The following is a 5,587-nucleotide window of genomic DNA, read 5'->3' on the forward strand; positions in this document are numbered from 1 at the left end:
GAGTAACATGTTGCATGTGGCTAACTCTGGATACATCTAAGCCCTTCTGCTCATCTAAGCCTAGATGGAGTTGGTCAAATGAGGGAACATCCGGGTTATGCCTTTTTTTTAAAGTAGTTTTCTTTAGGAATTGTCAGCGTGTTGTTGTTGAAATGTGGAGTTGTAACTCTGCGTGGACAGTCAACAATATGTACTTAAAAGTTGCACTATTGCAAACCGGGTGTATTATCCAGGTACTCGTACACTATTTTTTTGTACTGCTGGTCCTGTACCAGAAACATTTTCTTTTATTGTTACTTGCTTTTTGAACTTTGTTTAGCCACTTAAAAAATCTGCTTATGGCACAATTTGCCTCAAATCCATTTCAAGTTGTCTATTTGTTTTCCAATAAAAAAAAATTACAACTTAAAAAAAGTAAGCTTAGCATTAAAAAGAAAACAACAATGGAATTCACATTAACAAGATAAAGGAGAAAAACTATGATCTCATTGAAAACAGAGAAAGCAGTTGATAAAATTCAACAACTATTTATCAATTAGAAAAAATCCTTAGCAACTAGAAATAGAAGTTGACATTGACATTGGTGAGGAACAAACTATCTTTTCAATAAATTCTGTATCTATGTAATAAAAAAACATTAATCCCTTAAACAGTTTCAAGGTGATTATGTATCTAAATGAACAATCTAAACAATAAAACAATAAGGTTTCTAGGAAATAATGTATGTCAATATCTTCAAGATCTTTGGGACAAGCTAAGATTTCCGATCAGGATACAAAAAATATTAACCATAAAGAAAAATGTTGGTATTTAGACTACATATTTTAAAAAGTCTATTTTTATGGGCATTTGGGTAGTTTAGTTGGTTAAGCCTCTGACTCTTGATTTCAGGACATGATCTCCTGATTTCCAAGATTGAGCTCAGTGATGGGTTCCATGCTGACAGTGTGGAGCCTGGGTAGGATTCTCTCTTCCTTTTTTTCTCTGCCCCCCCCCTTTCCTCTCTCTCTCTCAAAATAGATAAACATTTTAAAATAGTCTATTTTTAGACAGTAGCAAAGTTACAAAGTAGAGCATAGAGTACAGGGGTGGGAGGGATATTTTTAAGACATAATATGGTCAACAAACTACTTGTATCCAAGCTATATAACGTTTTCTGATAGTGAATAGAGGAAAACAGACCAAAAACATGAGAAAAATATTTACAAGAACTTCATACAAGAGGAAATCCAAATCGTTAATACCCAAGTACTCTATTTCACTATTTGTCAGTGAAAGTAAATGAAATTGTTGAATATGCAACCACTTTCTCAGCACCAGAATGGCTAATATACGCACAGGGACAATACCAGTGCTGGTAAGGACATGGAATAAGTGGAACTTTCAGACAGTGTGGGTAGAAGTGCAAACTGGTACAACTTTGAAAAACGGGCAGTGTGTGTCCAGACAAGCATGGGTATATCCCATGAACCATCAGCTGCGTTTTTATGCGTAGAGCCAAGAGAAACCCATAGTAAGTACGTAAAAAGCATAAAAATATTCAAGGTAACACTTTTGAAATAATCAAAGTTGTCCACCTACAATAGGAACCTATTGAGCTATATTCATAAAATGGGACAATATACAGCAACAAAAATCAATGTAGTGCTGCTATACACAATGCAAATATCACACACATATTTGATGAATGATGCCACACAAAAGACTATCATCTCTAACATTCAATTTATATATATAAAAGTAATAAAATAAAATGAAAATTTATCTATGATGTTAAAGCTAAGAAAACAGTTACTTTTAGGGAACGAGTGAAGTTAATGGCCTGAAGGGCTTCTGAGCTGCTGGTATTCTATTTCCTCATCAGCATGGTGACCCAGGAGTGTGACTATATGTTAATATTAGACTTCAGTTTTATGTGCCTTTCTATATGTACTTTGTACTGTAATTAAAAATTATGTAAGCATGGTAAGTTCTTTATGTTACCCTAGTACTAAGAAAACCGAATGAAACAGATTCTTAACTGATTAACTATAACCAATAAACACTGATTGGTATGTATTAATTTAGGCTTGGAGATAGGATTCTATCTTCACCAATGCCTTAGTTAACATTTAACACAAACACTGAATGAAATATGGCCATTTGTAGCAAAGTGGATGGACCTCGAGGGTGTCATGCTAAGCAAAATAAATCAGGTGGAGAAGGACAGATACCATATGTTTGCACTCATAGATCTAACAGGAGAAACCTAACAGAGGACCAGGAGGAGGGAAAGGGGGAAAGCGAGTTGGGGAGAGAGAGAGGGACACAAATCATGAGAGACTAGTGAATACTGAGAACAAACTGAGGGCTGAAGGGGGAGGGGGAGGGGGGTGATGGTCATGGTGGGAGGCACTTGTGGGGAGAAGCACTAGGTGTTATATGGAAACCAATTTGACAATAAACTATTATAAAAAAAAACACTGGGAAATGGTAGTAATCATATGGTATGAGGACACAAACCTGAGTGAAACAAACACACAGGAGAGTAAAAATTTATCCAATATAATCCTGACAAGCTATTTTGTGGTATAATATTTTTTAAATCACACTTAATATAAATAAATAGACATTCTGCACTTGGTTTAAAATATATTCTGAACTAGTCTGAGCAAAGAGCAATATAAGCAGAAAGAAACATGGTCTTAAATTAGGTCCTCTGGAAGCAAATTTGAAGTATATGACGTTTATTAACAATCAACATGTGGAAAGGTGGGCAGAGGGGCAGACTAGACGAAGCAGTACTGGACAGAGGAAGAAGTGAAACATTCAGATCAACAGTGGGCAACTATGAACCTAATATTGCCCATCAGTCATTTCCCTTTGGACAAACATGGCTGGGCTTTTGCATGACTGCCTCTCTCAGTCAAAGGGTGCAGGCTGCCCTGGGAAACAGTGGCCTTGTGACAGTGTGCGGACTCTGATCCTGACAGGCAGTGGACTCTGATCCTGAGAATAGCTGGGGGGCCCTTCTGATCTCCCTCACCTCACCTGGGCAGCAGTTTGAAGAGGGGACCCAGAAGGACATTTCCACATCTGTGACAGAGACGGAAAACCTGGAGCATAGTCCAGAGACTAATGGGAAAAGGGGTTATGTTGAATGTTAACAAAACCATGGCACATAAAGAACATGCCATGCCTATTCCAGAAAAAGGAAAAAGATTAAGGAGTATTTGTAAATATCAGAAGTTGTAAGGTGAATGAGGTTTTAAACTTTAATCATTAAAGCAAATTAGGACCAACTAACAATAATTAATTTAAGGCACATATATGTGCAATATAAGGAACAATACAAAGTAATATAACTGTCTTTGGGAGGTGGTAAGCTCCCTACCTTGCAGGGATCCAGGCAAACCTGGAAAACCAATTGTCTGGACTACAGAGAAGATTCAAACACCAGAGAGAGGACTTGACTGCTGACGTCCATGGCTCCTATCAGGACTAACAGTCCATGGTTTTCTGTAGCCACAGGTCAAGAAAGAGGTTAAAACAAAAATGTAAATAAATTAGGTATGATGGAAATTGAAGTCACCCAAAAAGCCTTGGTAAGTGGAAATATTGTTATTAAAGATTTTAAAAGCATATATACCCCTATATTATAGTAAAATTACTAAATTCAAAAGAGATCAAATGAGAGATGGCATTGTTTTGCTACAATTTAAGAAGGAGGTTCCAGTAGAGAGGGGAGAATGGGGAACAGGAAGGTCAAGCTGTCTTTGGACAAAATATTGAATTGTTTGTGGACATACAGAGTATTGGAGTGGCATAAAAAGGGGGGATTGTGCAAAAGATAGGATGAGATGAAAATAAAAGTTCAGTATGTTTTTTTATTTGACCTCATTCCCTTGAGGATTTTGCAAATTGTGATGGAGAGGCTCTTTGTCACCCTTAATGATGACTGCATATGCAGCAAGTGTAAATAACTATTCTAGGCTAGACAATTCATTGAGAGAACTCTCAGAGGATTGTATACTACTTAAATTAGTTCCATCAAAGTTGTAGATTTGGTAGCTTCAGACTCTATTTTTACTTAAAATTATACCTTAAATATTTCAGTTTAGTGCGTGGCAAATCTGTATTCCAATCTTCAGGAGTATAGGGTAGACCGAAATGTTATCGTTTTGTTTAAAGAAAGAAAGAAAGAAAAAAAGAAAAAAAACTCTGACTTTTCTGCTTAAGCTCTAGATTCCAAAATACTACATTGTTTTCCTGTGTTTTGACATCACAATTCAAATGTTGTCTGACTCAGCTGGTATGTTTTAGAACTGAAAGGTTAGAAATGTCCAGTCCTTGCTTCCATGATTATCTCTCCATCCCACCTTCCAAAGATTAAAAGGATATTTTTTGCTGCTTTACCAACATGCAGATTCGAGCTGCCTTCCCCGAGAATTGTAGAGTGCATATCGTAACTGATGGGGAAGTGGAAGCTGGTAGAAATGCTGCTCTTGGCCTTGGCAGAAGAATAGATGATTAAAATAAAATTGCACTTCTCTTGGTGGTGTTAAACATTGGCCAGCCGCCCAAATTCAGTAGCGCACATTCCAGTAGATTTAGCTTCTCTCCTGCCATGTTGCACCACTGAGCACAGACTTCCACTGTCTGTTACTTCAGATGTGCTGGGATTGATATATTTATCCCGCCTCATTGCTTGTGAGTACTCAAGACATTAAAGAAAAGATTAACCTATAGGTGTGATGAACACTGGAGACTCTTACATTAGATGTCACTTCTCAAAGCATTGCCTTTCAATGATGGCACACACGAGCAAGATCAAAATGGCACAGGTCAGTAGTTTTAACCATTTGCTAGAGGATTAGAAATTGTCTAAGACATCACAGCACAATGATCTATACAAATTCTTACCTTATGTAGCAGACCAAAAACTGAAAAGTTATTTTAAATTAAATTCAGAAATATTTCCCTTTACTCGCCCACATTTTCCAATGGAGTAGCAGTTTGGCTGCATTTTTACAGATTCTAAAGAATTGAAGTTTTACATATTCACATAGAATATAAATCATTATAGTATAGTGACAGGAAAAGCAGACCCAGAACCGCCAGAATCGTCACGGAGACTTCTGGCAGATTTCTAAATATGTCTTAACATATCTGTGCCTCAGTTTTCTGACCTGTAAAATAAAAATAGCTACTCCCTTTTAGAGTTGCTGTGATAATTAAAAGATTTAGAACATAATAAACACTTAGAACAGTATTGACACATGATTGATGTTTGAGGTCAGCTATGATTAAATGGGACAGTGAGCATACTGAATGTTCATGAAATCATGGCACATATGGAGTGCCCTATGTTTACCATAGAAAAGAGAAAATTGGAGGTGAAGTTTTAACTGTTTGTAAATATCTGAGAAATGCTTAAGGCTTTAAACTTAATGTATGTATCACCAGAAAAAATAACAAACTATATAGATGTATACACACACACACACACCCAATCACCTTTCTGTTTCCAACCAAATTCATGCCCCGAAAGGTCTTAATATAAATTCAAAATTTTATTATCCAAATGATTTCATTTTAATTTGTACTT

The sequence above is a fragment of the Suricata suricatta genome, chromosome 9, assembly GCF_006229205.1.
Source record: "Suricata suricatta isolate VVHF042 chromosome 9, meerkat_22Aug2017_6uvM2_HiC, whole genome shotgun sequence".
NCBI lineage: Eukaryota > Metazoa > Chordata > Mammalia > Carnivora > Herpestidae > Suricata > Suricata suricatta.